A 13,553-nucleotide genomic window follows, 5' to 3' on the forward strand; every position below is an offset into this window, starting at 1 on the left:
GAAAGCTTGCTGGTATTTTCCAAGGGGCGAGCTATTGGGGTGTGCCTTAAGTCTCAAAAGGTTGAGAGCCACTGGTCTGAAGACAAGCCATGTTTTTCTAGCGTGAACAGGCTGTGTCATAGAAACCTATTACTGCATTTAGTCAAATCCAAAACAAGGCCCCCCCCCACCCCCACCAATCACCGGGGGGGGGGGGCAGAAAGAAGCATCATCTAAGATCCAAGTACCAGCCTGGGGCAGACAGTGGTTCAGCTTCAGCTACCAGTTTGGGGCCAAAGCCAGAACTGAGCCACCACCTGCCCCAAGCCAGGGTGGCTCATGTGGTGGGGAGGAGGCTTGCAGTAGGGGGAGCAGAGGAGACCACACATTAATGGGGCAGGGGAGACCACATTCTAGCTCCCTCCCTCCTTTTCTGGCAGGAGGCAGGCATTTGGCCCCTCACCACTGCCACAGCAGTGTGGGGGGGACAAATTTAAAATGATCCCCCAATAATATAATTACATACATGAAAAAAATGTATAATTTTTGTCGTCAAATTTGAAATCATAATGGATTCAGGGAAATACAAAAAGCATATACAACAACACAGTGACCACCAGCACTTTATGCTTGTGTTCTCACTGGTGATGCTGTATCAGTATATGGGTTTTTAAGAAAAAACAGCCTACTGCAGAAGACAGTATTCTAAAATACTGTGCTAAAACATAATGTTTTGACACTGGCCACCTAGCATGGCAACTGTTTTCAACACTGGCTGAAGGGGACTTATGAAGGAATTTTGTTTTATGTTCAATGTCACAGACAACTCAATTTCCTAGGGTAGACACAGCCTTGAGGCCTGACAGAGTCACATAATGAAAATTGGCAGAAGAGCGGTATTGCTTTCTCAATTTAGGCTTCATATGCTCTTGTATTACAATCATATCACCTAAAGCCATTTTAGGCCAAAGTCTCAACTACATCAAACTGTAAGAATGTGGGATTTCCTTCTCCTTCCCAGCTCTTACTGAAATAAGGAAGTAGAACATGACCTTGCTAACCATTTGGATAGGATCAAACAGTTTCAAGACTCTTCCCTAATTTCATACTCACTTATAAGCAAGGACATGTTTTGAGCTTATTCATTCTCCAGCAAAAAAACCCCAAATTTAAAAGCAAGTTGGGAACATAGGCCTGGATGGGATCTCCAGTGGCAACAAGTTCAGTCCTCTGTTATCATGTGCACCAACATAATCATCCTATTGCATCATATCTGGCCCTAGCATATTTTGGAAAACACATATAAAAATTAATAGAAATGCTTACCTCATCAGAAAGGAGATGTCTGCGCCCTCAAAACGCATAATCTCTCACTAGGACAAGTCTTCTCTCTCTGAAAACAGATGATTCTTTGGAAAAAACATCACTGTGTCTAAAGCACTTTACTGTGAAAGCATCTTGCTATCAGCATTCAGGCACTTAAATCTAGTGTTAGCTACAGCAAACTCCCCAGTGATGTCAACTACCTGGTGGTGGCACATGGAGAGAAAGAGCAGAAAGACAGAGATATGATCAACTTTTGGACAGCCATGTTCCGAGTAAAAAAGGACTCTAGACCAAATCAGACATTCCAAATAACATTCTGAAGCACATAGGAACTACTACAAATGCTGAAGAACTTCATTTATTGTTGCTTATGCCACACAGGGCTTATACAGATACACTTTGCGAAATGCTCCAAGTAGTAAGGGTACAGATGTCCAAAGCTGAACAAGTACTTCAAAAGTGAGCCTCAAAAAAAAGAATTAGAAATATGAAAGCAGTTCCTCAAATGTCTGTAGGTCCAGCAGTTCTCTAGCATCTGCAGTGCTCCACCAGTGTGGGGAGGTGGGAAGGTGTAGACAGCCAATGAGCACTGGGCTAGCCACAGGAACCTTTAGAGCAGTGGTTCTCAAACTTTTTTTTGCAGACCACTTGAAAATTGCTGAGGGTCTCAGTGGACCACTTAATAAACATTTTTTTGTTCTACAAATCAAAGCACACAACTCATATTTTAATATCAGTAGTCTTACCTTAAAAGTACAGATATTCTCAATTGTTCTGCAACCTTTCTGCGGACCACCTGAATGGAGCTCGTGGACCAGCGATGGTCCGCAACCGCAGTTTGAGAACCCCTGCTCTAGAGCAAGGGTTGGCAACATTTTTGGGCAGAGTGCTAAAAACACATGCAACCTCCAACCTCGACTTGTAAAATATTGTCATGCCAGGGGTGGACAGCGAGAGAGCCGCAAGGAGTCTGACCTTGTTGTGGCTGCACAGTCCCAGCCCTTCCTCACCATCTGTCCCAAGGTGTGCGTGCCAAGCAAAATGCCTTCACATGCCACAATCTGGCACCCGTGCCGGGGGTTTCCTATCCCTGCTCTACAGACTGGAGCCCATGAGGCATTCATTGATTCCGATGAGATGTAAAGTGCTTCAAATACATGTCTGTCCATGGCCCAAGTGAGCAAGCAGATAGGTGAGTAAATACAGTATACCACACACACCTTTTCCCCTACAACTAACCCTCCAAAATAGAGGTCTCTCTCAAGTGGGGAAAGTGATTTTTCTTCACTGCAACAGAAGCATGGAGACAGTGCTGCAAGATGGCTTCCAGCTTCTTTCTGGGACAGTAAACAGGAGCAACAGTCTATTATTAACCCTTTCACTGTCCTCTCAAACCGACAACAGTTTTTGGCTAAGCTCCTCCTCCTCATAGTCCCAGAAAGAAGCTGACTGTCATCTGGCAGCAGAGACCTTCCATGAAAAAGCCAGCTCAGGGCCATGACTCTGAAAAAAATATTTTTCTCTTCTACATTCTGTCTTCCAAAAACAAGATGGGTATCTTATTTGCAAGCATGTGGTATGCAAAGAAATAACAATTATGTAGTGCCCATTACCAAGACAGATGTGGGCTGGCAAAAATTAGTGACAGCTAGTGCCAGGTTTCCTCTCTGGTGCTTTGTAATTATATTTTCAAGAAACCAGTTGAAAATGTCACTTTGAATTTGGTTATTTTGGTTTGTTAGCAAATCTTGTTTCTAAATCTCCATGAAACAAACAGTAATTAAGAGTCATGGCTAATTGTGCCTTGTATATTTTTTCTCCAGCAAGCCAGCAGATAGGAAAAGCCCTTCTTGTTCCCCCTCAATGTATTTATTTAATAGCTAAATGTCCAAACAAGGAAGGCAAAGTACTCTGGAATTAAAGTTTCCCTTCATAAAGAAGGCTTTTAAAATAAATAAATAAATAAATTTAAAAAATGAGAGAGAGAAAAACCACAATTGTTTTGAACCATTTCAGAAAGATGGTGGCTTTATCTTGACTTTTCAATAATTGAAGGCAATTTAAGGTGCATCTGTCACTATACTGTTTCAGGTCTTCAGTTATGCAGACCAGATTTGGATTATCTCAGAGTTGCATGTTGTACATCTTGGCTTCATGTTTTTTAACCTGCCAAAGCTGACTCATAGGAAAAAAAAACCCCTAAAATACAGCATAAAGGAAAATAATTAGTGGAGAAAGCTTAAAATCAGGATCAATTTCATGAGTCTTAAGATACTCTTTATAAATCTGGTTTCTTGATCTGATTTTCCTAACGTAACTGTAAGGTAAGTGATATCCAAATAAATTGGCAAGGCAAAGAACTAGGGCCTCAAAGGGCTTGACCACATACAGGTAGATAAAGTGTCTTATGAAATTTTCTTTCATCTTCATTCAGGCGATGGAGTTCAGTTCTGGAGCAACACCCTTGTCTCCACTCTGGTCTCTTTTGTGCCTGGTGAAAGAACCAGCGTGGTGCAAATAAGCTTTAAAAACTGCATGTGAAGGAGGCACTGCAATAGATGACCATAAAACTGTCACTTGAAGACATACTTCAAAGCTGTGGTGTCTGGAGCAGGTCTATAAATTGCAGTGCTCCAGAGATTCTGGGAAGCACTGGGACTATTACCAGTTTACAAGGAGTCTGCTATAAAATTTAGGCCTGTGAAGCTAAGGACTTGATTAAATGGGAAAATTTGCCAGCAGAATTTTTAATGTTAATTGCACTACTTTAGTTATACTGGAATAATTTTGTGAATGGTCTTACTTCAGAATATGAAAATCCATTTCCCTGGGAAGGCCAGCTAAGTTTATATGAGGCAGGGACGGGCTTAAAACCAGGATAATCCTCTTTCCCATGGGACTGGAAAATCTGTGCCCTATTACTTCATCATCTGTTTTATCTCACAGGCCTCAAGGGCCTATAACCACCATAACAACTAAAGCCTTCCAACTTCTCCTATCTTTTGCAGTCTCCTTCCACCTTGTTACATCTTCGCCTATCCCTTCCAGAGCAGGTTTTATATTATCTTCTTATCATTGCCTTGACCTATTCTGAGGTCTGATACCTTCCAGCTCAGCTTCCAACATATGCCTAACATGCCTTCTCTCATCAGTTCTCATGGTACGTCATTTCACCATGTTATAAACTCAAACTTATTGAAAAGGAGTGTCCATACCTAGGAAATAAAAAAAGTGTATTGTGTTGAGTGCTAGGTTCCCTGATGACTCTGGTACTACAATCTGTCATTGGTGGGCATAAAGCGCCTGTTACCATCTCTAGCTAGCAAAGCATTCTTTTGTATCTCTTTCTTCTATAGTTAATGTGGGAGTCAAAAAGGCATAGGTTGGGTTAATGCAATGCAAGGTGTTTACAGCTACTGGTAACACTACTTAGAAGTGATACACAATAACATTTTCTCAAATGTCACACACCCACAGGTAAGACACGCACCTTGGTTTTGGAAAGTGGAACAAGAAAAAAAGTTTTCCAGAGTCATAACCTAGAGCTGACTTTTTATTTCTGATACAGGAAGCAGGAGGAGCCAAGTCCTACGAGGAGAGACTAGAGAACCTGGACCTTTTCAGCCTCCGCAAGAGAAAGTTGAGAGGCGACCTTGTGGCTGCCTATAAGTTCATCACGGGGGCACAGAAGGGAATTGGTGAGGATTTATTCACCGAGGCACCCCCAGGGGTTACAAGAAATAATGGTCACAAGCTAGCAGAGAGCAGAACTTCTTCACAGTTCGAGTGGCCAAGGTCTGGAACGGGCTCCCAAGGGAGGTGGTGCTCTCCCCTACCCTGGGGGTCTTCAAGGGGAGGTTAGATAAGCATCTAGCTGGGGTCATCTAGACCCAGCACTCCGTCCTGCCTATGCAGGGGGTCAGACTCGATGATCTATTGAGGTCCCTTCCAACCCTAATATCTATGAATCTATGAAAGTCCAGTGTTAACCCTTTCCCAGCTATAGTCTCAAATTGGCTAGTTGCTCGGGGGGGGGGTATGTGTGTGTGTGTACTCCTACACAAACACACAGACCAGTTAAAGGGATTTCATGCAGAATAATTTACTAGTTTTCAATCATTTAATCCCAATATGGCTTGGATTGCTATTGAATTTTCTTGCATATAACCCATACCTTTTTTCCACAAAACCAATTGCAGAAAATTGGAGCGTGAATTATATGCGACAAAAAAAAGGATCTCCAGGAGTCCAGAAATTTGGTGGGCAGGCAGCAGAGCAGTGGTAGCATTAATTGTCACGGCTCTCTGAGCCACATCAATTAATGCTGCCACCACTCTTGCACCCTATCCTCTGCCACCCAATTTCCAGACCTGTGGGGACCTCCCCAGATTGAGTTGGCATGCAGCCAGACTCAGTGTGTTCCTTCTAACCCAGCACACAGCCCCAGACTTGGCATTCCAAGTCTGACCCCATGTGCTAGCACTGGGGCCACGTGGCTCCAGAGACAGCATGTAGAGTTGGACCTGCCACACAGCCCTGGACCTAGTGCACTGGGTCATCCTGCAGGCCTACAACAATGTACAGCGCTGCCTACAGTCTAGGGACCAAGCTCAACTCCCTAGTTGCTGCCGCTTACTTACCTCCATCAGTCAAAGATCTTTTTTTTCCTTCAGATTCCCCTTCAAAAACGCACAAAGTGTGTTCTATGTATGGGGTGCACTATATGCGAAAAAATGCAACATTTGCTCAACTCAGCATCATATCTTGAATCAGCACCACACTTTTGTACTACAAAACTGCTGCTGGCAGGATATCATTATTCCCTGCCTGGATCTTGAGTAAGATAAAATGTATCTATTAAACACCAAAGTCATACAACACACACACCCACTGATTTCCCCCAGGAGATTAAGGTGTCTGAGACTAAGTGAGATTATTTTTAGCATAGCTAAAAATACCCTTAGTAACAAATCTTTCCAGAGTAAACCATACTGCTGACCCTCAAAAGATTTTGCAATTAATGAAAGTTAGCTGGTTTAATGCTACTCTGAGACTAGAGCAGGCATGTAGCTAAAAAGCACTGCAGGATATGTCCAGTAGACAGTGTGATACATAACACTGATTAGAATATCGACCCTAGCAACAAAATGGAGACAAATTAAAAACCAGCCACCACTGCATAATAACTGGACAACACTAAAACATTATCCTGGCAAAAAAGTAAAAGATGCAATTCAGAAAAGATTGATTCAGAAGTGCCAATACAATCCTACCAATAACAGTAAAAGATAGTATTTTTTCATGAATACATAATGACTGTAGGCAAATATATTTTAAATTGTTACTATATGAAATAACCCTGGAGTCCTGTGCCATGGATTTAGAATACTTGATTCTTAAGGCCAAATGTTGGGAACACCCATCCTGTGGATTTGGCCTGTGGAGCAGGAGGGTATTGTCTCTGTCCATGCCCATGCTGAGGCTGCGAAGTGAGAAGCTGCGCTCGGACCAAGCATCAGAAAGCTGCGCCCGTCTCACAACTGCTTTTCCCTATTCCTTGCTCCTAAAATGCAGCACAGGTGTAGCTTCCAGCCAGAGGCAAGCTGAACTAGGGTTGGGCAGCTTCCAGCTGTGCCCACACAGCAGCAAGGGAACAGGGAGGCTTGGGAAGTGACAGCAGTAGTGTGAGCAGAGTTCCCAGCTCCCAAGCCCCAACGCAACTCCCTTCCCGCTAGAAACCACACATACCTCAGTTAGGGAGCAGAAAACTGGGAAAAGCAGCAGTGCAGCTCCCAGCTGCCTGCCAAAACCCTCACTGGTGATGCTGCTAAAGACACCTGACCCACGCTGAACTGGAGCCAGACTGTCCCAGCCCATCATTTGAAAAGACTGCCAGCTCCTACTTTAAGCAAAATTTAACCATGATGAGGAGAGGAAGCTAGCAGGTCCATACCAATTTAAAGCCGGGTGGAAAAGCGTTAGCTAGGGTGCTGGCATAAGATCAGAGGAACCTTCTGCTAGTGGAAAAGGAAGTGCAGTGGATCCTTGCTCTATCCTGCACTCTCTCATGCCAGGAGCAAGGGTTGCAGCAAAGGAGGCAAGAATCAGGTGACAGACCCCCTGTTCCAGTTTTACTCCGGCATCACATTCCTCTGGCACAGAAGGAACTCTGTAGCACCTCTTTTTACCACCTGAGTTTTTGTTTGGGTAAAATGAGCTTGGCAGAAGAATGAAAACAGCCCAGATACTGTACAAAACACCAAAAATACTAAATATGGTAAAATATCTGATGCAGATATTTTCAGTAGGGTATGCTGCAACTCACAGATAGGCCACACTGAACACTTTTGCCTTCCTCCACTTGAATAAATTAGCCCTAAGTCCAGGAAGATTGTGCTTGAACATGAGAACATTTGGACATTATAAACACCAGAATAGTTTGTATAAACCCATCTAGTTTTCATCTACCATCAAAGGGCAAGATCAGAGCTATCCTCCACACAGGTGACCACAAGCTGCCATTGTTGTCTGGTACAACGGCCAATGGCCAGGGGAGTGTGAAAGGTACCTCTGCACCCACCCCCACTGCACTATATTGATCTTGATCTTGCATTAAGAGTTACTTTGGTCTACCAAAATAAAATGCATTAAATAGAACAATTTTCATCCAGGAGCACTGTCAGCCCCATACAGACCAAATACCTCTAGGCTAGAAAAATAAATGTATACTGCATTCTCAGCAAGTTTAAGTAAACACTGCTACTGCTGTACACATGATTAATAGTACACATATTTACATAGAGAATATTGAAAAATCTATTTATCTGAAGAATTTGACACAGCCCATGAAACATGTTCACTAACAAATCATGTTCTGAAACAGTTAGACCATGATATTTTGGGATGTTGGGCTAGGTGCTATATACACACATCCTGATGCAGGACTACTTAGCGCAGGACTGCCAGGCCGTTCCATCTGGCTGGCAGGGCCCCTAAAAAATTTAGAAAATTACTATTTATCTGCTCCTGGCTATGTGTCAAAGATGGCAGGAGCCAGGCCAGTAGGACCCAGTGGGAGCCAGTGGCAGGAACAAGCAGCCGCAGCAGCAAGGCCTGGGCTGGCAGGGGCTCTATGGAGCCAGGCTGGACTGCACCAGCAGGGAGAGGGGGGAAGCAGCCCGGTTCCATAGAGCCCCTGCCGGCCCAGGCCCCACGCTCCTGCCACCCCACCCTGGGCCCTGCCAGCACTGGCCTGGGACACTGAGCGCAGGACCTGCAGTTTCGCCCAACTGGCACTGCACTCCTGTGCTTCCACTTGCTCCCTACCTATAGCTGTCATTTCTCCACTTTCCTGCCTGCCACCACCTGCCCGCTGGCTGCTCCAGCACCATGTTTCCCAGCTGCATCACCAGACCGTGGGAGCACAGGGCCTGCGCCAGTACCCCTGGGCCAGAAGCAGGGGGTGGGGGCATCCATGTAATGGGGAAGGGAGGGAGGGGTAAACAGAGAGAGCAATGAGGAAGGGACAGATTGTGTGCGTGTATGTGTATGAGCACACATGCAATGAGGGAGAGACAGAGTGTGGGGGTGTGTGTGGCAGGCCAATAGGGGGCACTCCTGCACTGAGCCACCCGTCTCACTGTGCCTGACCAAAAACCAAGCCTTGACTGCCTCTCCTGGGGCACCTACGTCAGGCTGATCCCATTCCTGAAGCACACCCGCAAGCCTGGGGTAACCGCTGCCACTACCCAGGGTCTGGTCTTTGTTTGGACCCTGTGACCCCCCAGGGTACACAGGCCTTGTAGACCTTGAGGGTGCTTGACTCTGCAAAATCTTGGGGTTCTTCCTTTAACCTGAACCATGGAAAGTAACCTCCCTTTGTCAGCCAAGCAAAGGGAGCATAAAGGTGTGCCCAATCCCTCTCAAGCATGTACCATAAAGCTTGCTATAGTGCAGGGATTTTCAACCTTTTTTTTGGTTGGGGTACCCCCAGGGGCCAGTCAACAAGTGGGCAGTGGGGGGGTCCCCCAGTGGCCGGTCAATGTGAGGGGAAGGGAGGGGTCCCCTGGCGTGGCATGCAGCAGCAAACCTGGAAGTGCCGGTGGCTTCTCCATACTACTACTGCATACCCCCTGGGGCCTTCCAAAGTACCCCCAGGGGTATGCATACCCCCAGTTGAAAACCCCTGCTATAGTGTATAGCTTTATTGGGTAAAGAGGGTAGGCTTGGGGAGGGGTACAAGTCAGACAAGTATCAAAAGAATAACCCTGAGCAAACAGAGAGGCTTGGTAGCCCTTTGATATGCGACTAGAGTACATTAATCTAAGTTCCTAGTTAACTTTCTGGTAAGTTATTCATTTCCTCATCCTGAGTATGAGAGAGACAGCTGTGGAGGTCCACGCTTCTCTGTGTGATTTCTAAAACCTCCAACCTCCTTCTTCCTGGAGGGGACCTTTTAAATAGCCCTTCTGACCTCACCACCTGTACCCAGTCAGGGACAGGTGTCATTCAATGCCAGCCAATCAATTTGAAAAACATCCCAGTTACCTATTGGAGTGACATGGGCTTAAGCCCCTGCCCCTAGGTCATGAGGTCAGAGCTCCAAACAATAGTTAGTCACATATGCAGTAACCCAGGGCAACCAGGTTGACAGACATGTGAGAGGACAAAGAAAGAGGAAAGAAAAAAAACAAAACAAAAAAGGAGGCTGGGAATGGAGTTCTTTCACAGTGTATGCACATGCAGTGAGGGAGGGACAGAGTGTGTGTCCATGCATGCGTGCATACGTGTGTATGTATGCGCACAATGAGGGAGGGACAGAACGTGTGTGTGGGTGCAATGAAGGAGGGACAGAATGCATGTGGGTGCGCGCAATGGGGGTGGGACAGAGTGTGTGCGTGTGCACAATTAGGGAGGGACAGAGTGTCCACGCTCAATGAGGCAAAGACAGTGTATGCATGCACATGTGCAATAAGGACAGTGTGTGTGTGCGTATGTGTGTGAACGTGCGCGTGTAATGAGGGAGGGACAGCATATGCGTGTGTGTGCTTGTGTATAATGAGGGAGGGACAGTGTGTGTGTGTGTGCGGGGTGAGTCCTACATGCACAGCCCATGCACATGCACCCCCCCTTGCACTGCCATACATGCAGACCTCCACACCCAACCACCCCTCACACACCACAGCTACCCTCCCCCAGATGCACAGCCCCCACAAACCCCATACTCACCCACACCCCACATATCCACACCCCCCATGCTCCTTCACCCCACATCCATACCCCCCCACAAGCCCCCCCACACACCCTCCCCCACAGCCCCCCCACAAACCTATACCTACTCCACCATGCCCCCCACTCCTTGCACAATATACAAGAAAAAAACATTTTAAGCTATTGTGCAATCACCTCTATGTATACTACACAAACGCATGTAAATCAGGACAAAAATATTTTTTGAAATCAAATTAATGAATGTTGTAGTAGATGTTGATTTTTAGAATATAATTTGGTATTTTTCTGAGAGGGCAAAACCCCTTGTTGAAAAGAGTACTTCCAGAGGCAAAATGAGGGACTTCTGGGGGCAAAGGTCAGGGGTTAGGGGGCAGGATTTCCAGTCACAAAATGGCAGCCAGGGGATGGGGCACCTGTCAAAGAGGAGGCACTACAATGCAGCCCTCAACAACTTGCCAAAACTCGGTAAGTGGCCCTCTACCCAAAATGATTGCCGACGCTTGCCTTAGTGCTATCAAAATATGAAAAATACAGCTCTCAAGCACTACAATAAGATCAGACAGCCCCTTTCCTCCTTCCAGACACCAACATGCAGCTTAGGAAGAAGTATCATTTCTACAAAACCCTCCATTCTCCTGTTAAAATATGGAGGTATGAGTGAAGAACACCACACAACAGCGTGAGCTAATCTGCATGTTATATTGTGGTCACTGTGGATATAGACACCAGCTCAGTCACTTCTGCTTCTAACCAGGGGTATAGAGGTCAATGTTAAGGGTACCATATATAGGCCTGTATTCTCCTTTTAAAGCATAGGAAGTACCTTGAAACCTGAAAACACCATCTGGGTTTTAAGTGCACCCATATTCCTTAGAAGTTCAAATATATCTACTATTCAACAGACAGAGGTAGAAAATGAAGCAACTCAACCACGGTATAAGTTCCATCGTCAATAAATAAAGCCACAAACCATACCAATGACTCCACAGCTTCTTTCATCCTCCAACTTGATACTGTTCTCAAAATCAGTGCTCTGATATATGCAGACAACCAGAATGGCATGTCAGAGGCATGACAAGCAATACAAATAAGGAATTAAACCACACATACACAGAAAGATCATATGAGTTTGGAAAGAAAAGCTCATTATTGGGATCTCATATACATCAGTTAAAGCATTTACAATAAGGAAGATATTCTCCCACACACTACCACGCTCTCCCAGAAGCAAAGGTTATCACCCTGGTTCTTTAAATGGAAGGAAACAGGCAGAATGTCTTGAGAAAATGATCCAGCTTGTTCACTGTTGCAGAAAGAGGTCAATAATATTGGCCAGGAAAGTTTATTAGGAAGCAACAGAGGAAGCATTTAAAGGTAGGCAATATCTGCATCAGAAGAATCAACCCAATGAGCCTCTGTTGTCCATCTGCAATTTTCAACTTAGAAACAAGCTGTGCATGTCACCTTCAATCTGCAGTTCACTGCTGCACATTTGAAAAAAATTAAGCAATAGTTCTATTTCTGATACTTACAAACTGCCTTAAGCTGCCAGTTTAATCCTCCTCCCAGCTGGAGACCAGCTATTAGGAAAACATTCCCTCCTCTGCATCCATCTCTCTCAGGCAGGTCTAGTTAGAAGGATGACATCATCGCTCCAGACATGCACCTGATTCTCAGGAAACTGCCCCTCCTCCAGCAGGCAGGTCATTGTTTTTTTTAAAGTGACAGCCAGAGCCTGCCCGCCCTTCCCTTTCTGTTCCCAGCACTGCGGAATGTGATCCCTGTAATTGGTCTGAGTTTCCCCATGCTCACAGAGCCAGAACAGAAAAGCTCCCTTAGAGGAGCCACAGCAAAATTCATTTTCAGCTAAAATGCGGGTTAATTATCTAGTGCTGCTGCATGACGAAGGATGCACTAAAGACAGCAGTTCATTTCCATCTTTTCTGCTCCAGATTCTGAGATGGAAAAAGTTTTCTTTTTTTGGTTTTCCAACTCTCTTAATTAAGCTCCATTTACTCTTTTATCCACCTCTATTGTTTTCACCCTTAAACATGCCTTTCTGTTCTATTCCTCACAATGTACCTGCTGTCTGGGAGCTTACTTAAAAGCATTTGCATATTTCAGATCCTAAATACCTTTAGTGAATACTGCTGGCAGGCTGAATTCTTCCAGTCAACCCCAGATCCAATGCAACCTGCCAGAATATTTGAAGTGGGCACATGACATTTTGCATGGATAGTGTCGGATAAAAGCAGGGCTCTTCCCATCTGATGCAGGGCTTATGAAGGGACGGAGGAGGTGGTAAAATAATGCAACTGAGAGGCTGAAAGTTTCTTAATATGTCTCATGAGCAAGGATCCTGGTTTTCTCTGATTAAACCCCCCCCCCCCAAATCCCTGTTTTCCTGCAGTTAAAATGAAACACCACTACACACACACACGTATCTCTCTCTCTCTATATATAGTTCTATCTCGGGGGGGGGCCGAGTGGCCACAGCGCAAAGCTGCAGCACCCGCATAAAGTAGTGGTGCCCTTGGCGGGGCCTGTACAGCACTGTCTGCAGGGTCCCACAAAGCACGGGGCCTGGGACAATTGCCCCAATTCGCACCCCCAAGGAACAGCTCTGTATATAGATATCAGTTGAACTCAATGTTTTATTGATATATTTAGAATTTTAAGGCAATTTGGAAGCCTACCAGTGCATCAATCATTATTCATAGATTTCAAAGACATTAGGGCTGGAAGGGACGTCAGGAGATCATCTGGTTCAGGTCCCTGCCGAAGTCCACTGGGATCAGAGGACCCAAACAAGATAATCATCCAAGCGCATCTTGAGTAGGAGTTTGCACCACTTCTGGGGGGAGTTTATTCCAGACTCTGGAGACTCGGACAGTAAAGAAGTTCTTCCTTAAGTCCAGTCTAAAATGGTCTTCCAGCAGTTTGCGACTGTTAGACCTTGTTTTCCCTGGGGGAGCCCTGGTGAACAGACGTTCTCCCAGGTCCTGATGAACACACCT

General features: G+C 45.3%; 1 protein-coding gene across 3 annotated transcripts in view; it reads right to left on the reverse strand.

Moving 5' to 3' along the window:
* USP54 (ubiquitin specific peptidase 54) overlaps window positions 1-13,553 on the reverse strand; it is a 204,447-nt gene that overhangs the window by 134,681 nt on the left and 56,213 nt on the right. The window contains exon 1 of one of the 3 annotated variants that reach the window (XM_019497156.2): window positions 12,069-12,140. The exons of the other annotated variants lie outside the window; for them this stretch is intronic. The gene's annotated coding sequence lies outside the window, so the exon portion shown is untranslated. Of the gene's footprint in view, window positions 1-12,068; window positions 12,141-13,553 lie in introns of those variants that run through there. 3 annotated transcript variants of the gene reach the window in all.

The sequence above is a fragment of the Alligator mississippiensis genome, chromosome 6 (assembly GCF_030867095.1).
Source record: "Alligator mississippiensis isolate rAllMis1 chromosome 6, rAllMis1, whole genome shotgun sequence".
Classification (NCBI taxonomy): Eukaryota; Metazoa; Chordata; order Crocodylia; family Alligatoridae; genus Alligator; species Alligator mississippiensis.